Genomic DNA, 20,584 nt, shown 5'->3' with positions numbered 1-20,584 from the left:
TCGATCCCTGGTCCAGGACGATACCCCATGCTGCAGGGCAACTGAGCCCATGTGCCACAACTACTGAACCCATGCTCTAGAGCCCATGAGCTGCAACTACTGAGACTGTATGCTGCAACTACTGAAGCCTGCATGCCTAGAGCCTGTGCTCCACAACAAGAGAAGCCACTGCAATGAGGAGCCTGTGCACTGCAATGAAGAGTAGCCCCCGCTAGCCACAACTAGAGAAAGCCCCCGTGCAGCAATGAAGACCCAGAGCAACCAAAAAAAAGAAAAGAATCAGGACTTCCCTGGTGGCGCAGTGGTTGAGAGTCCGCCTGCCGATGCAGGGGACACGGGTTTGTGCCCCGGTCTGGGAGGATCCCACATGCCGCGGAGCGGCTGGGCCCGTGAGCCATGGCCGCTGAGCCTGTGCTCCGCAACAGGAGAGGCCACAACAGTGAGAGGCCCGCGTACAGCTAAAAAAAAAAAAAAGAAAAGAATCACTTCAATAAAAGTACAGTAGAAATATATGGAGTCTGCAGGAGATATAAAACTAAAGAAGCAGGTAGGGAAATAATAACACATTCTTTTCAAGAATGTTATTACTCATAAATCAAAAGTAAGTATTTGGTACTCCTAATTGTCAGTTGTGAGTTCCTAGAGCACTATCATTTCTGCAGTGAAAGTCACGTACTTCTCACTTGGATTAAAATGTTTGTTAATTACTTTAAAAAATTTGTCTCAGTAGACAGAGGGCCACTGAGCTATTCAGATGACCTCAAGTGCATTTTTTTCTGTTTAATTTTCAAATAATATTATTGAGATAGATTTGTTTAAGGTTAGTATATATTGTTTGGACATTTAAATATTGATGCATCAGACATGTATCTGAGGTATCAAGGTGATTCTAAAGTATTTTGATGTAATTTTGTTTTCAAGGCTTAATGCAGGTGTTCTGGGTACTTAATTTGGGTGTTTAATAAGTGCTCAATAACTCTAAATCGAGTTTGATGAACTTTATAATATTTCCTTAATAAATATCTCATATAAATCTGATACAATGCCCTGAAAATCTCACAGAACCATCTTCGGAGAGAAGAGTTCTCATAGGCTGTCTTAACTGACTTTTTAAAGGCAGAGTCCTGTATATTACTTGATGGCTTTCATCTTTTCTGGATCATGGGGGATAAAATGTTATTATGATAAGATAGCATTTCTTGTTTAATTCTCAAGCTCAGTCTGTTTTTTCAGAAACTCATAAAATCAAGCCTGACTTGGGGAGCACTAAGAGTCATTTTCCACAGTAGTTTTATATGAGTATATCTCTACCTATCTAGCTACCTATCTACTGTATATATAGAGACATAAATTTTATACATATGTATAAAATATTATTTATTTTAAATGTATTTTTTCCAAGATTTTCTCTCTCCCTTGCATGAAGTCAATATGATCTTTTTTTCCCAACTATCTCTGGAAAGAGTTCAAAGATGGAAAGGTCTGGAAAGAACTCAGTTGCCTGTGGTCTAGCATTGATCAAAACTCACCAATGTCTGGTTCTAAAAATTGTAATAATTGCAAACATACTACCTCAGATGTTGGTTTATATTAAACTCAGTGGTCAGTTGGCTGTTCCATTGGATGCTTAGATAAGAAATATAAAGTGTCAGACATATTTCCTTTGAGGTTTGTGGCTGTAACAGTGACAAATATTGACCTTAATGTCAAAGAAAAATAATTATCAAATGAAAATTTTATCGGTGGCCAATATTTACATTATTACAAAATGTTCTATAAAATGTATTACTTTAAGATTGTAGTGTAAGCTTCAGAATAGCTTGCAGTTATGCTTTTGCACCTTAGGACATACTTGTGATTTTTCTATGAAAACTCGTATTATAGGAAATCAGTTGACATTTTTTTTATTAGCTTCCTATGAGGCCAACATTTTGAAAGAAAATGGATGCATATTATTCATTAGTCTACATTATTTTCAACCTAGGTAAATTTGATAAGATTGGGGCCATTGTCCCTTTATAAGAAAAGAAGGAAAATGATTCCTTCCTTATCGTTTCCTTATCATATTCCTTCCTGAATGAGAGACTCAGGAATTCTCTGATTCCTTATGAAGATCTAGTTGATTTGTCTGTGTTGAGGGGAAAGGCAAGACTGGCTTTTTATTTAAGTTCAATATTCCTGTGGTGCCTAAGAGCCTAGTTCCCAGTATTCCATCTGTCATTATCCATTTAGGTATCAATCGATTTCACTTTGCTCTAAGAAATTGATTAAACTGCCTATGTCATAATTTCATTTGAGTTTAACAGTTTAAGTTATATTGTCCTAGTGTCATTGTCATCCAAATAATTTCGCAACTATTTAACTGCATATGGTTCCATGTTTGGGGGTCTAAAATTAAGTAAAGTGATATGGTCTCTGCCTTCTAGGAGATTATAATCTTAGGAAAAATTGGTTAAGGCAAACTTGCAGACCTCCATTTGTGATCTTCTTCCTGAGACCTAAGTCTCTATCTCCAGATTTGCCTTTTATTGGAGGAGCAGTGTGTGTGTGTGTGTGTGTGTGTGTGTGTGTGTGTGTGTGTATGCACACATAAAGTCTTGGATCCATATCTTAAGTGGAAATACTTTATTAGTCCACAGACCTGGCATGCTTGATTGACTTAAGAAAAAAAAGATGGTAGAAACATTTTCATAATTTGCAGTTCATCTAACTCTAAACTCAAGGTTTTGCCCAGCACACCACTCCTGACCAGGGAGAAGTCGGAAACACAGAGAGACGCCTTTTTCCCCAGTGTCAACTTTTGCTTCTGGACCAGCCTGATATTAACTTAATCCAGTTGCTTCGATGTGAGAGGCAACCATACCTCTTCTTCCACAGCATGGATGTGTATAGATCATGAGGCACTAGTGATTTCTGTAGCCCTGGATCAAACAGAGAAAAGCTAAGAGGGATGTGAGGGGACACAGGATTTCTGCTCCTTATCTCCCTGTCTTCCCAAACACAGCCACCTCCAGACTGTGCACATTATTAATAGCTGTCATTTTTCTTTCTGAACAAATCACCTCCCTACAGTTTGCACTCGAGGGTACTGGAGAGTGTCCTGCCTATCTCTGTACATTAAATAACCTTATTGTGGTGCTGAGCCTGGCCACGTCTCTCCCTTTCTCTGTGGCAGGTGTATTTATCATTTTCCCCACTCTGACATTCGTAGCTTCAGCTGCCAGACCAGGCCTGGCACCTTTCTCTCTGTAGATTAGTTTGCATTCTACAGGATTAAAAAGGTTTAGAGAGCCACTGGGAGTTGGCAGGAAGAGCCTGAGTTGTTTAGAAGTGTCAGGAAAGTGTCAAGACTGCCAGTTTTCTGGGGGCTCCAATAGGGGGAGGAACAGAAGCACTTATCAGTCAGATTCTAGCAGACAAAACACCACGAAAAAGAGGCAACAAGGATCCCTAAGATAATAAGAAATTCTTGTCTTTCTTATACTCTGAGAAGAGCAGAAAGAGATAGAGGGAGGAGGATGGTGGTAGGGATGAAGAACTCAGCTTTTTCACCAGGCAATTGAAAACTGACAAATCAGACAGCCCCATACATCACACGCCAGGGTCACTATTCAGTGTTAGTCAACCTTGGGGCAGCAGCCACGGGAGAGAAGACAAAGCAGGAGATGGGATGCTCTGAAAGCACACATGTGACTCATGCATTTAGCAACATCTCACTTTCCCATTTCACTTTCTGCTTATATTTGGATTTCTTTGATTATTTGTGGAGGAGGGCGCTTTTATCTTTGATGTGTTTCCTTGGAGAGAGGAGACATTCCCCAGGGCTCAGACAGAAGCCTTGATCTCCTGAAAACTCTGTGCAGGTGACACAGGAAGTGTCTGAGTGATATTTTTTAATGTTGGATCTATTGTATGCACAACCTCAACTGCTGGGAACAAAAGAGGAATTGTTGTATCTGAAAACCCTTAAAGGTGGATTAAGCATGAAAAACGAATCAGAGAGTGTTATTACCTCATGGTATATATGGACATATTGGCTACTCCATCCTGCCAATGTTTTGTGCCTTCACGGATGTATTCTGACGAGCCTTTGAAAAGGTGCAGCACAAAAGGGCCTGAGGCCTGAGAAACCTGTCAAAGAACTTCCTTGGGTTTGGCTGAATTTAGAGTGAAACACTCAAGTCATTTGGCAGATCTCCGCAGACGTGATTTCCACCGTGCCCTGTGCCAGCTTATGTCACACTTTGGGACCTTCTTAGGTAGAGAAGGAAGATGAGCAAGGTTTTTGGCTTCTTCTTCACGGAATGAAGTGTGGGAACAGTCTTAAATTAGCAAGCAGAAAGAAGAAATTTAGTCAACCTCTTGGGCTTTTTTCCTCGTTTGAATTATGGGTTGGTTGATTTCTTTGTAGTATGGGCAGTGGTTGGCCCAGATGATTTTTAAGGTTCCTTCTAACATAAAATCCTATAATTTACTGATTGAATTCACATCCCTGGCCTTAACAGCTGGACTAGGCTAGTGAACTCCCCCCTGACACAGCTGTTCTCTGTGGCTAGGTCCTGTTTAAAGGTGTCATCAAGGAAGAGGTAAAATTATCTTCTCTGCTATGATTCCTTCTTAACCACATGTTGAGAATTCACGGGCCAGTGTCAGGGACATCTAAATATCCCAATCAATAAGAAACTTCCTTTTGGTTAAAGTGTTCTTTTCAAGTGTAGCAAAATTTAATCACTTCTTCTTATGGAAAGCAGATTTCTAAGGGGCTGCAGGCATGTCTTCTATCTGAGAGAAAGAACTGGATCTTGTCCTCTCAGGATAAATCCCGACTCCTATTAAGTTTTTATCTCCTTACATGTATGAAACCTCATCCACCAATGTACCTTCATTCTCCTCTTCTGCGCTGGATGTCTCCCCTTGGCCCCCCTCGGCTATGCCTTTACCCAGGAAGCTCTACCCGGATCTTTCCATCTTCTATTGTTCTTTTCATTTATGCATCAACATGTTAGGAACAAAACATGGGACAGGACAGCAAGGGTCCCTGCTCTCGTGCAATTTAATTTCTAATATGCCATGGGGGTGGAGAAGGGATTCCAGGGTGAGGATGATAAATGATAAGCATGTTCATAAACAAGAAACTTTAATATAATAAGGTCTTTAAAGACAATAAAATTAGGTGATAGGATAGAGAGTGAATGAGAGGTGGGCGGGGGACTACTTGAGATCATGAGGAAGGTGTTTCTGAGGAAATGGGGTTTGAACTGAAACTAGAAATTACAGGAAAGATCCTGTCTCATAAAGATGCATGAATGTAAAAGCACTTAAGGCAAAGGGAGTAGGAAGTGCCAGACCCTTAAGGCCAGCAGGAGGTTGGCTCTGAGAAGAGAAAGGAGGCCAGTGTGGCTGTGTTACAATGAGTAATAGGGAGTGTGGTAGGAGACAAAAAACGCAGATAGGCATGGCTTCGTCCTGAGCGACTGAGGGCTTGGCAAACTGTGGTTAGGATTTGGAGGATGCCCTTGGAGGATTTTAATCAGGAGGTAACATAATCTGATATATATTTTAAAAAATCATCCCAGGGCTTCCCTGGTGGCACAGTGGTTGAGAGTCCGCCTGCCGATGCAGGGGACATGGGTTCGTGCCCCGGTCCGGGAAGATCCCACATGCCGTGGAGCGGCTGGACCATGGCCGCTGAGCCTGCGGTGCTCCGCAACGGGAGAGGCCACAGCAGTGAGAGGCCTGTGTACCGAAAAAAAAAAAAAAAAAATCATCCTTGTTGTCGTGTGGTGAATAGATTGTAGAGAAGCAAGAGTAGGAGGCAAAGGTTGGTTAGGAGGCCACTTCAGTAGATCAGGTGAGACATGACAGTGGGCTGGACCTGGACCGTGACAGTGGCATGGAGATGGACAGAGAAAGACAGATCAAGACATGATTTTAAGATTAAATCAACAGTTTGGGATGACAGATCGAACCTGTCAGATAAAGGAGGAGAGAGTGCTGAGAACCACTTCCAGATCTCCGGCTTGAGTACTTGAGTACGTAGGGGTGACAATGACTGAGATGGGGAGAGCTGGGAGAGAAACAGGTCTGAGTGATGATGAAGGATTTGTCTTTGGCCGTTTTCTTTATGTTGCATCCATTTCAAATAAATATTATGGTTTCTATCTGGGGGCAGGGGAAACACCTCACCTTTCCTGTTTCCCTGTGGAGGGACTTCCAGTCAGGCTGATACTGTCGTCTTCTCTCTGCTCTTCACTCATACCTCCCCTGGGGGAGATGTGATGTCAGGTAACCGGTGGTCTTTTTTTTTTTTTTTTTTTTTTTTTGTGGTACGCGGGCCTCTCACTGCTGTGGCCTCTCCCATTGCGGAGCACAGGCTCCGGACGCGCAGGCTCAGCGGCCATGGCTCACGGGCCCAGCCGCTCTGCGGCACGTGGGATCTTCCCGGACCGGGGCACGAACCCGTGTCCCCTGCATCGGCAGGCGGACTCTCAACCACTGCGCCACCAGGGAAGCCCTGGTGTTCTTGAATGTATAAAACACTGGAGGGTTGTGTTTGGGTTTGTTTTTGTTTTTTGATAAATACGGAGCTTTCTGATACTTACCCAAATCTACTGATCCACTCTTGAATAGCATGGAGCAGTCTGTACCGAGATAATGCTTTTTTATTTTACATCATGACATTTCTTGAAGAACGCAGAGCTCAGCACAAACAATGGTTCTGATACCATCAATAAGAAGCATATTGAAATGCGCTGCTCCTTGAAAATTGAAACTGGCAGCATTTTTTAATATGCTTCTAAAGGACAGTGACCAAGTGACTTGCTATCACTATCACATTATTGCTATTACCAAACACTTTCAATTACAGAGTACCATCTGGATCTCACAAGCAACTTTTAAGATAAGCAGGATGTGCATTTTAAATTCACACTTGTACAGATGAAGTAACTGAGGCTCAGAAGGAAGAAGTGGCCCAAAGTCACAATATTAGTGGATGGTTCAGTGAGAACTTGAACATGTGGGTCTTAGACAAACACTCTTTCAATGCATTGTGCAGCAGATTTACAAACTTGTGATTGGTAGTATCACAGACTAAATTAATCAGACCAGGGAAAATTAGTGCCGGTTTTTACATACACACACACAGACAGGTGCTCATGCACGCACACAGACATAGGCAATTTATGGGACCAAAAAAGGACAACATTTTTCTTCTAGTTTTTAAATTTTGCTGTATTTAATATTTATGTTAATTTTTGTTTCTTGGTGAAATGTCAAAACAGAGGCAGCAGCTAAATGAAATCAAATGCTGCTGCTGCCTATTTTACAGAATTTCCCGTTTTTGATCTAGAACCTTGGCATTTAACTAGAGCTAGCCAAATGCCATATATAATGGGGAAAAAAAAACCTTTTCAGAAATATCTTATCTCACCCATTTCTTTTTTCATTTTTGTTTTTGTCCATGTCCCAAACTCTTTTAAATACCAAATTTGTATGTGTGTGTTGTGGGGAGGGGGGTTGATTTCCAGCGGGAAACAATTTGGGATTGAAGGTTTTCTGTCTCGTGTAAAATCAGGATAGAAGCCAGTGGAATGGGAACTTTGGGGATATAGGAATGATGTGGTTAGTATTTCTGGCCATCTTGAGTCAGTCCTCACAAGTCCTCCGTGAGTCCCTGCCTGGTGCCCCTTGCTCATCTTGCCCCAGCCTCCTGGAATGTCTTTCTCCGGGTTACTGGGGTAGTCTTGGACTGTATTTTATGCATCAGATACCAGATTCAATCTAGGGCTGCTGCAACGAAGTTCTACACAATGAGTGGCTTAAACAACACAACTTTATTGTCTCACAGTTCTGGAGGCTAGAAGTTTGAGATCAGGATAGCAGCAGTGTTGGTTCCTTCTGAGGGCTGCGGGAGAAAAATCTGGTCCAAGCCTCTCTCCTTGGCTAGTAGATGGCTGTCTTCTCCCTCTGTCTTAACATCATCTTCCCTTTGTACCTTCTCAAAGGAATGCCTTGGTCTCTGCCGCCTCGTTTTTTTCCAATGCTAGTCCATGTATTCTCTATCCCTACAACTTTTGTGAGAGCTGGGAGATGGTCTGTTTTCTTCATTCCTTCATGCCCCAATCTAGAACAGTGCTGCCCATGTAGAAGAGTTCAAAGGAATGAATTAGTGAATATTCACAATGAAACTCTTATGTAGGGTCTTTGAAAGCACAAATGGAATCTCTTTGGTGTTACTGCATCTCCTAAATATTGAATTGGGCATCCTAACACTTGAAAGCCTCTCATCAGCTAAGAGCTCCTAAGTATTATTTGCTTAAGTATATATGTATAGATTCAAAGGTAGACCTCGCAAGAATATATGAGTTTTGTAGCAAAGGTTGGGACTCTAGCCTGGTTTATTTTATTTTGTACTCTTGTCTCTAATTCTGATTTACTTACAGTCAGAGCATTGATTTACTTTTTTTTAGTCTCTTCTCACTTTGTTCTTCATAAGCCCTTTGTTGGTTTTCTAAAAGTTATTGCCACTGAATTAGATTTTAATGGAGTTAATATATCAGTATGTTATTTAGGGTTTTCGTCTGTGATTAATCCTAGAAAAGCTGGGTGAGTGCCTTACCAGAGGGCTGTGTATTCTCCAGGTTGTGGCATTATTCATGTCAGATGCAAAAGGACAAATACAGAGCGGCAGGAAACAATGAGGCAGGGAAACGGGGAATCTGGGCTATGGTGCTCGAAGACAAGGGGTAGATTTTTTTCAGGGGAGCTCAGTTTTCAACTTGAGGGTCTCTGATGAAACAGGTAGATTTTAACCCTGTGGTAACTAAGATTATGATGTTATTTATTTCTGATCTATGTTTAATGATGAATTAACAGATTTACCTTTATAATCAACTATATTTTATGTTTAATCTAAGCAAGGGGCAGATCATTAGGTTATGATCCAAGACACACCGTTTATTTGTGCCTCTCTCTACTTGCTGGATGAAAAGGAGCTTAACCTTTATACCACTCCTATAAATAATATGCAGGGCAGTTAAATCTGCTCCCTGATTTTTATAAATGCTATTGGATGTACATTAAACTCACTCTGCAGTATCTCTGTGTCCCGTTTCACTAGGTACTCCGCCTCCCTCTACTGCTTTCCTGTTTCACAGGCAGAGAACACCAACAGGAAATTTACCTGAATTCCCCTCTTAAACACAGGTGGCTACAAAAACTTGAGAATGGTTATATGGGCAATCCCCTCTACATTTTTCTGTATAAAAGATGGCCTGAGAAGTTGGAGATTCTGCCAGTCTAGGCTATGATGTCAGCATGTCTTCCTGGATACGTTTTATCTACCAAGCCCATGGCTGGCAATGTTATTTCCTCCTTCAGCATTTCGGGGTCCAGTGTGGGATAGCAGTGTTTTTTGTTTTGTTTCATATTGTTTTGTGTTTAGTTCAAGATACCTGGAGTTACAGGTCACATTTTTTTTTTTTTTTCTTGCGGTACGCAGGCCTCTCACTGCTATGGCCTCTCCCGTTGCGGAGCACAGGCTCTGGACGCGCAGGCCCAGCGGCCATGGCTCACGGGCCCAGCTGCTCCATGGCACGCGGGATCCTCCCAGACCGGGGCACGAACCCATGTCCCCTGCATCGGCAGGCGGACTCCCAACCACTGCGCCACCAGGGAAGCCCCAGGTCACATTTTTTAACCAGCAAAAATACCCTGCAGTTCTAGGTTACTTTGACATAGGTAATTCCTCTGAGCTTAGATTTTACGCTTACTGTTCTCCAAATCAGCTCTCATACCCCACAGGTTTCTGCCTTTTGAGCTTTTAGAGTCTTAAATTTCTAATATAACCAGGGCACTAAAGTCCTTAGCTTATAAGGTCACAAACCGCTGTAGGACGGGGTGGGAGGGGATATGTGTGTATGTTAGTAGGGTTGGGGGGAGTTACAGTTAGTGAAATAAAGCCTTGAAGAATTGTCCTATGATGAGTAGAAGAAATGGTGCTGAGTATCAGCTACAAAGGCACCAGCTAATACCTGACTGAATCTGTGTCAGAACAGGACAAGATTTTGAAAAGGGAGGAGAATTGTAAAACATTATAGAAGGATAATGTTTGTTCCCTCATCTTTCTGTCTTTTTATGTGTATTCTTGAGCCATGTGAAGCAAAAATAAATAAAAATATTTAACCAGGGTTTCACGTACCACGTCCTATGTTTCTTTGCGGTTAGGTTTAACATTTGGAATCCTGTACAGCAAGTCTTTACCAATGTCATACATCTGTCAGCAACAAATACCTTATGAATTGCTTATGGGCATGAATGACAAACATTTTCATTTCATATAATCAGAGGGCTTGAAGGGACACTCAGGTGTCATCAAAACTGTCTGCCTAGCTGTGTGCAAACATGACCATCCTTACAGAAAGCTGTGGACATATGAGTATCTGGACTGCTTTCAAAGGATGGGGACGTTTCTCCCTTGAATAAATCTTTCCTGCTGTTTAACAACCTTTACAATTGGGACGTGCCTTCTCATAAAGAACTTGCTTTTAAAATTGACCAGAGTTTTTCCATTTTGCTGGAAGAAATAGACTACTTTGTATTGTTTGACCACATACTAATGCTTTTGCAGCAAAGGAATTCACTGTATGGTGACTGCACCACTGGTGTGGGAGATATTTCTTCCGTGCAGTGGTCTCGTCCCTCCTCTAACCTTGACAATTTCCAATAGGATTGTCCCAGAGATACTGTTCCTGTTCCCTTCTGGGTTACAGTACATCACACTAGAGGGCAGTCACACCCCAGTTTGGGAGTCCATTTTACATCTCCCCCACACACAACCTTTTCTTGTCCAAAATAATATGGAATAAAACATGCAAATAAAGTCTGTTCATTTTGTACAGGGTTCATTCAGAAAACCTGGTATACAATTAGAGCTGGTTAGGAAAAAAATATGTTAAACGATATTGAAAACTCACACATTGTGGGGGTTTTCTGGGGGGTGGGGATCTTCTGGTTTGTTTCTTTGTTTGTTACTGTTTTTCAGATTTAATTTAATTACAAAAGGAAATTTCTTGGGCTAAAAATCTAAGCTTATGTGAGAAGGTAAAAGTGTATTTCTGAGAAAAGAAAATTCAGCCATGCCAGTTGCTTATGTTTTCTCAAATCCTGTGCTTCTTCCAGCAGATTGGCTATGCTTTTATGCAACATTAACCTGGATTTTCTAGACAGAGACCATCAGATGCAGGCTCAGAGCCCTATGTGAGTCGCCCATTAACAGTGAGTAGAATGATTGAAAGGAAAACAAAACCAAAGCAAAAGCTTCTGATACAGTAAAGACCCCTTTTCATTGTGCTTGTGTAAATCTGGAGATCTGCTGAGGATTTAGAGGGAGACAAATTCAGTTTCTGTAAAATATTCTTGGTCAGCTAATCCAGAACCCCAGAATACCCTACTAAGTGGAAACCATCTGAGAGAAATTGTGTGAGAAATGGCCCTACTCTGATTCCACTAATTCATTTTACATATAAAGTAATAAAAACGTAAAATATTTTTATCAAAACAGACTTGGCAAACATTTAACTTGATGTTACAGGAATGTTATTTTTTCCCTCTCACGGTTCACAGCCCTAGGCTGTGGAATTCATAGGCACTATGCTCTCATTTTTAAAAAAACATGTAATCACATTTTAAAGGTTACGACAGAGAAAGCTGAGGCAGCATCCTAAAGAGCAGCGTGAACTCACGAGCAAATATGAAGAATGTTACTCAGCCTGCACGTGAAAATGCTGAATGCATTATTTATAGATGTTGTTTTACCACGGAGATCAAGGTCATGCATTGGACTCCCAGGCAATGGGTTAAGTCTTGAGAGACCATTCTGATAATCCTGGCTGACAGTTTCTTGGATAGAGTTGGTGAACTTTGAGTAGATGTATTTTCCAACTTGGAAGGAACAGTGAAAACTTTTTTTTAATTAGCTAGCTACTCATTTATCCAACTTGATCACAACTCATTAATTTTGATCAGAAACAGTGCGTGGGGTTGGGGGGTGTTGCTATGTTCACATTTTCTCTCCCTAAATTCCATGAATCATTCTACTAAGAGAAATACGCAATTAACCTTGCCTTCTGCCCTTTGCCAAAGTTGTTTCCACATATTCCAGTGTCCAGAGTAAAGCAGACTCAATGATAGTGTGACTTATAAGAAAATACTGGAATCCTAGGGCATTTACTTTAAAATTTCCAATGGAAAATTACTTCTAAATATCTCTAAATGCTTATATATATATACATATATATATATATATATATATATATATATATGTAAAATATTGCAGAATTCCTTACCTTTAAGTGGTTACCTATACTGGGCCATTTTGTTATATGTGTGTCCCTTGTATTCTCCTGTATTATACAAAAGATGTAGACCTGCTTGTTCAAGTAATCTTGAGACATGGTATTGAGGTCCTGACCTCTTCTAGCATTAAACAGGCAGTGGCATATGGTGGGAAGATTAGGGGGAGTGAGCCACCCTAGTGCAGGCAATAAGGGGGTAACATTGTCTGCAGAAAATTTAAAAACAATAGGAAACCTTACTAAAAATAGTTCTGTTTTTATTATCATCACGCACCAGCAATTCTAAACAACGTCAGTAATAAAATAACCCTATGTGCCAAGCAGGTCCTTCCTTCTCCCTGTATCCCCTAGAAGGATGCCGAAAAAGGGAAAATTCTTGATGCCATCATATAAGCACAATGTAAAACAAAAGCAAAAGAGTTCTCTCATTCTTCCTTTTAATAATCTTTCCCTGTTCTAGTATCCTCTACTTCCTTCAATTTTGATTTGAGGTTTTCACGTATTATTCTTGTGAAAACGAAGGATTTTCTGGCAATTATTACTTTCCATGAATACTGAACATTTTTAGATTGATCTGGGCTTTCCTTGAAATCTTTACTCCTTTCTATCTTTCCCTGCATCTGGGAGCAGTAGATCAGACATCAGTCAAAATAACAGAAATCCTTCATTTTAACAAAATACAACAAAGTCAAAACATTCAGGAGGAAGTGTCCCTATTGAATAGACAATAGAAATCAGGATAATAAAAGGTGGCAAAGGGCCTTCTGTGAGAGGACAACTGGCAAGAACTTATCACCAAAGCCCATGGGAATCAGGATGGTGCTAAGCAGGCATCTCAGGACATCTCTGTTTTGAATAAACACCTCTACATCGAGATGTTTCCAGACCAATTAAAAAGATCAGTGATTGAATTTATAGTAAAACCAATGTATGAATGGAAAGCAGTGTTGCAATCATTTGTGCATCCTGGAGAGGTATGTGGATAAGATCCACTATTAGAAGCATTGATTTTAAAGTTAGAAAATCTAGAGTTTTAGTCCCGGCCCCACTGCTTATGAAATGTATGACATTGCTTAGGTTTCTCTTTAAGACTTGGTTTTCTCACCTCCTAAATTGGTATAAAAATAGTATAATAATAATTATATACTATGGGGTCACCATTAGGTTTAAATGATATGATGTAAGTAAAATGTTCCATTCTCGGCACAGAGAAAACTTTCTATTCTTCTCAGTTATTTGATTCCATATAGAATTTTATATGCATAGTGGGTGATAGAATAATATTTCTCTTTGGCCTAGACTAGCTACCAATAAAGTCAGTCGTGAGTTCGTAAGGCTTTAAGCAAATGATCACTCCAGCTCCTCATCTTATCCTTCTATATTTACTTACTTTGTCACACATCAGTCCCAATTATTTAGTCCAGCTCTAGTTATTTAGAAGACATACCAGGCCCTCTCACCAGTGTATAAATAATACTATACTCCTGACATGGGTGGTGAATTTTCACCAGAAAAAGATCAGTATGGACTAAAGTAAGAGAAGCTCCTTTGAGAGGGAAGCACTTTGAGGTCAGTCTCTCAGAATAGATTGGGTTTGAAGAGAGGGGAGCAGAAAGATGGTTCTACTCAGGGTTAGAGGAAGAGTGTGAGCAAAGAAATGGAGGGAGGGAGAGACTGTGCACCGAGTGAGAAGGGAACCAGCATCCTTGGTGTGGGGAGATGTGTCATCACATAAATCAGGTTGGCTAGGGAGGCAAGGCTGATCACACAGACCCTTTATTGCTGGACAGAATGCTATTGACTTAAAGCAGGAAGCCACTTGGGATTTGAAATTCATATTTTGGGCTGAGATGCAGTGTGGGAACTGAGGCTAGAGTTGGAGCTAGAAGTTCTGGTTAGGGTTGGCAACTGCAGCTGTGGTTGGGGTTAGGTTTGGGGGCCACTCATGCATAAAAGTGAAAATATATACGTGGATGAATGCATAAATTTCAGAGGATGCAAAGCCCTTGAAGCTAAGCAATGGATTTCTGTTTAAGAACCTCTCTCTCTCTCTCTTTATATATGTATATGTATATATATGTATATATGTATGTGTATATATATGTATTTATGTGTATATGTGTATGTATATATGTATTTATGTGTCTATATAGATATAAACATATGAATACAATATATGTATACATATAGGCAAAGCAGTGACTTATCCTATTAGAGCTGTCTATTTGTGTGCTAAACTGAATGATAAAAAATAACTAACATTTATTAAGTTCAGGCACAGTGCTAAACACTTCATGTAAGTTATCTAATTTAATTTAAATCTAATGGAAATGGAAAAGAGCGATTACAGTTGGGGTGAAAAGGAGACTGGGATCAAGGAAACCAGCTAACTAGCTGTTGCCAAAATCCACATTTGAATTGATGAAGCTATGGAGTATGGTAAATAGAAGTAGGAAAGAAAAGGAAGAGGAAAACATGAAAAATATTAGAAAGGGAGACATGATATCACTTTGAAAGAGACCAGGTGGAAGGGTTTTTAGAGAAGAAACATTGGAAGATGTTTGTAAATTTAATAACTTGGGGAGCTACCAGAACAAGAGAGCTGATGAAATGTTTGTAAACTGCATGTAGTTATTAATGTGAGGTGTTATTATATTATTTTACCCACCCGTGCGGTTCTGAGAAAAGCATACTTGACTTCCTGCTACACATTATCCTCTGCTGTGTGATCTGCCTTAGATAATATCCTTCCAGCCCTTCTCCGACTTTGTCTTCCTCTTGTTTTCAAGCAAAGGAGAGAGAAAACCCAGCCACAGACTGACTTGCTTCAATGATGTCAAACCCCATGACTGTCTCTTTTCCCATCAGGACATGGTTACCCTATTTTAAATCACCATTGAAACAAAATAGACTAGGCTGTAGAAAAAGTGATGTCCTCAGAAAAACATTTCACTGTATCATTTTTTGAGGCCAACATTGTAATAAGTGGTTTGGTGAAATCAAGAAATATTAACAAGTCCAAACTGAGATAATGAAATTATGATTTATTTTTGTTCAAATCTTCCATTCTCCCTTCTTGTTATTCCTCAACTGGGATTCTCAGACAGAAACATCATGGCATTGCTACACTTTGCAGAATAAGACTGACATTTAACTAAAGGAGATAGTACATGTGTAGAATTCAGGGATGATGTAGGGGTGGGAATGATTTTTCCTAATGTGGTGATTTTTGAGGGAGAAAGCTAACTGTTTTAGTGAGTCAACTATGTGTCAGGTGTCATATGAAAGAATAGTCCTTTGGTACATAAAAGACATCACGGATCCCTTTGGCCTTTTTATCCTAGTTTTTCATTCACTACAAGTTCAATTCATATTTTAGAACTATCAATAGAAGAGTTTTAGAAAATATGGCTAGGGAAAATTCAAGACCATGTCTTAATTGTTCTCTCACTAGTATCAATTCATATTTGAACAGTTGCATACTACTTGCAGAATTTATGTTCTGTGCAGCAAAGGGGGAAGTTTAAACAATTTGAAATGGCTAGATTTATACTGGAAGATAATAAAATCTAGGCATCCAGGTACATAGCATTTTTATTGTAATTTGTTAATGGGTTTATGAAAACTTAAATGTTCTGGAGATTTGGGGATTCTCAAAGTGTTAGGGATTAAGCCAGAGTTTCCTCAATCTAATGAAAATAGGGTGGTCAGGATGAAACTCAAGAAGAAATGAAGAAGGTGATTTGAGCAGAGAATTGAGGGAAATGAGGGACGAGTCATGGGAACATTTGAGGGAAGAAGATGCCAGCCAGAGGGAATCTCCAGAGGAAGGTCCCAAAAACAGAAATATGTCTGGATGTTTGAAGAAGGACAAGGAAGCTGACATAGAGTGAATGATGCTAGAGTAACAAGCAATGAAGTCAAAGGGTGGGAGTGAGATAGTGTGTTGGAGTATGCCATTGTGAGAAATCATAAGCATGTTGGCTTTTATTTTGGAGGAAATTTTCTGCTAAAACCCACTGCAAATAAGTTACCAAAATCATGTCATTCACATCCTTAGACTTAGATCTGTAGCAGAGATGATACTTCTTTTCATAAAGAGCTAGATAATAAATATTTTAGGTTCATGGGCCATGTGTTATCTGTGGCAACTCAACTTCACTACTGTAACAAAAAAGCAGCCATAGGCAATACACATAAAATGAGAGTAAATAAAATTTTATTTACAAAAGCAGGCAAGCAGCCCACAGGCTAGTTTGCTAATCTGTAGCCTAGAGGGTTAGTCTGATTTCTTTATATTTCTTTCAGGAAAGTTAATCTAAGGGGAAATGTAGAAGAAACTAACATCGATTGACTATTATGTACCAGAATGTGTCCTAGGCTTTATATATACACACAGTTATCTATTCCCATTCCTGTTATTAGAGACTTGTCCAAGACAGTTTTATCTCCCAGGAAAATAACTTCAATATCCTCGTCCCTAATTCTGCTTTGCTTGTACACTTCCTCAATTCATTCTGCCAGAATGGTTTTTAAAAACATAGTCATGCCAAATTTTTTTCTACTAATGTTGAACATACAAGATCACTCTGGCAGACTGAATTGAGGAGGTGTACAGGCAAAGCACATCAAGGACAAGGTTATTAAAGTGATTTTTATGCCAAATGTTTAAAGAAAGAATAACACTGATTGTATACAATCTCTTCCAGAAGACAGAAGAGAAGGGGTCAGTACCCAGTTCATGGTATAAGATCCACATTACTCTGATATCAAAACCAGACAAAGACAGTAAACGTAGGAAAACTACAGAACAATACCCCACATTAGCATAGACAGAAATTATTAACAAAATATTAGCAAATTGAATGTAATAATATGTAAAAAGAATAATACACTAATATCAAGTGGAGCTTACTTCAAGAATGCAAGGATGTATCAGTATTTTAAAAATCATACAAAGTAACCTACAAATTAAGATTCAAAAGAAGCAAAAGCACTTGATCATATCAATAGATGCAGAAAGAGCATTTTACAGAACTTAACACCCATTCATTATACAATCTCTCAGTAAATTTGGAATGGAAGAAAACATCTTCAACCCAATAAAAAGCATCTACAAAAACCCTACAGCTAACATCACACTTAATGGTTGAAGAATGAATGCTTTCTTCCTTAGATAGGGAACAAGTTAAGGATGTCTATTCCCCCCACTCATATTGATCATAAAACTGGAATCCTAGCCAATACAACAAGGCAATAAAATAAAATAAAATGTATGTTGATCAGAAAGAAGTTTTCTGTCACTATTTGAAGATGACAATCATATTTCCATATTCTAGCAATGCACAGTTATAAACTGATATTAAAATATTATTCAGAATAGCTTTCAAGAAAGTGAAATACTTAGGTATAAATCTAATAAAATGTGCATAGGATCTGTATAGTAAAAACTACACAACAATGATGAAGAAAATCAAAGACCTAAATAAATTGAGAGAAGTAATATAGTCAGGGGTTGAAAGACTCAACGTGATACAGATGATAATACGTCTCAAGTGGATCTATAGGTTTAATGCAATTGTTAACACAATCCCAACAGGATTTTTTGAAGATATACATAAACTGATTCTAAAATGAAGATGGAGAGGCAAAGGAAATAGGATAGCTAAAGCAATTTTGGAAAAGGAGAATAATGTTGGAGAAATCACAGAACACAATGTTAAGACATTTATGGCTACAGTAACCAAAACTGTGGTACTAGCAGAGGGATAGACAGGTAGATCAATGGAACGGAACAAATTAATACAAATAGCTACAGCTGATTTTCAACAAGGAAGGACCGATCTTCACCCAGTCTGCCTTATGACAGTGAATCGAATCTTCGTCCTTTAAGTTGATCACAGTATAAGAGCCTGATATTAAGTTTTTGATTATCAAGGCACCCATTCCAAAAGATATCCATCTTGAATAAACATATTGCCATCTGTGTGACACAGCTACTAATAAAACAACCAGATAAGGAACTAGGCTGCCTCCACCCATGAAGTTCTCCTTTCAGAAAACGCTGGGTGTCCTAAATAACTGACTGCTCAAGTGACCCTGCCCCCACTCTCCCACACCCTAATTCCTTCTCATCTGCTTCAAATTAGCCAATAATTAATGACTTTGAGAAACCCCAGACTTCCCAGCCTCACACCCTAATTAAGGCAGAGCCTCAGGTTCACAATCTCTCTCTGCCCATGAGATCACTGTATGACCCTTGAGCATGTCTGTACCCTCCAGAACCTGTGAGTAATAAAGATTGTTCCTCAAAGTTCCCTGAAGAATTTTTGCAGAAGTGCTTCTTGTGATCATAACAACAATATTGGCCCCAATAGGGGAAATGTCTGTGGGGACTCAACTATGAGCAATATGGGCCCAGGCGTTCCTAGCCAAGGGCATTACCATCCACAGGCTGAGACTGACGTACCACTGGTCAAGCCCCAAACTAGAGTCATCCTTGATTTTGCTCTTTCTCTCGCACCTTTGCCTAATTTGTTAGAAAACCCTGTCAAAGCATATCCAGGCTCTATTCCTCACGTCCTTTGCTGTTAGCACCACAGTCTGGAGCATCATCAACTCTTATCTAAACTGTTGTCATAGAAACTGGCCTCAATACTTCTACACTTTCCCACTCTATAGTCTATAATCCATACAGTTGCCAAAAGAGTTAGACAGTTAAGACATTGTATCAATCCTTGACTCAAAGTCTTCAAATGGCTTTTCATCTCACTAAGAGTATAAACCAAAATCATGATCATGGGGTTAAAAAGTCCTGCACGATCTGATCTGGACTCCACTCTCACTCTGCTCTCAAATCCTCTCTCTCTCTCTTACTGACTCTTCTCCAGTCCCACTGCATTTCTCGATGTTTCTTGAACATGCCAGTTATATTCTAGCCTCACAGTTTTTGCACTTGCTGTTTCTGGTGCTAGAAACTGTCTTTTCCCAGATCTCAAAAAAAAAAATTATTCCCTTAACTTCCTTCAGGTCTCTGCTAATATGGTATCATAGCAGAGAGACCTTTCCTAACCACCTTATATAAAAAAACAACCTGCCCATCCCTGGCATTCCTAACTTCTCCTACCTGCTTTATCTTTTCCTTTCTTCTTGATATATACAACCTGCTAATGAATTCTATTTTTTCTCCTTTATTAAATTATTCCATAAGTAGAACTTAACTTTCATGATGGCAGAGATTTTGTCTGTTTTGTTTGTTTATTGCTATATCTCCAAAATCTAGTACAGTTCCTGCCATACCATAGGTACTCAATACATAAATGTTTAATGAATAAATTGTATAGCCTTGATGTAATTCAGAATCTATAAATATACTCGATAAACAATGAAGCTCTGCTTTCTGTGAATATGTTTGAAAGTACTTTTAATAAACAATTTAGGTTGCATAAAGTATTGCTATTATTGTTCCTTTGATGTCTTTAACACAAGCCAATATTTTTTTGTCTATTCCTCCAAAGTTCTTTCTGGAGTAAATTCTTTATGAAACTCTGTAATTCATTGTTCATCATTTTATCTTCTATGATTTACCATTATTACACTTAGAGACTAGATTCCATGCTCAATGGGCCATCTATTTCTTTCTTAGTCTTTTTTCAAAAATTATTAAGTGCTACTTCTGGTTGTGTGCTGGTTTTTGCCATGTGTTCCAACTAGCCAGTTTTAATACAAGTGTACATAATTCAAGGAGAAATGTTTTGGAATTTTTTCCAATGTTTTGGATTTTTTCCCATTTAAATATCTTTATTATAACTTTGACAAGATCATGTAGATCTTGACAAGATCATGCATTTCTATTTTAAGAAGAAGTTGCCAAATATTTACTCCAAATACCTCTTTCCTTTTTAATAAATTCAAAGACAATTATAAAATTTAAGGTCATAATTGACAATTATTATAAAGAACTTGTGTCTGGAATCTTATAAACAGACTGGATAGTCTTTGACTTTTTATATGGCAGATCAAAATAAGCAAAGGGCTCAGACTACCTAAATAAGTTTATATAATATAAGATCCATGATATGATTCTTCTCTTCATAATGATAATGAGAGTACTACAATAAACAAAATAAGACAAAACAAAAAATAAGCATGTTAGCTTCATGATACCTAATGCAGTAGGAAATTACTATCAGCAAAACTGCTTCTTAAGCAAAGAAACATAGTGTTTA

This window comes from Mesoplodon densirostris, chromosome 10 (assembly GCF_025265405.1).
Source record: "Mesoplodon densirostris isolate mMesDen1 chromosome 10, mMesDen1 primary haplotype, whole genome shotgun sequence".
Taxonomy (NCBI): Eukaryota; Metazoa; Chordata; class Mammalia; order Artiodactyla; family Ziphiidae; genus Mesoplodon; species Mesoplodon densirostris.
This window is presented reverse-complemented; position numbering follows the sequence as displayed.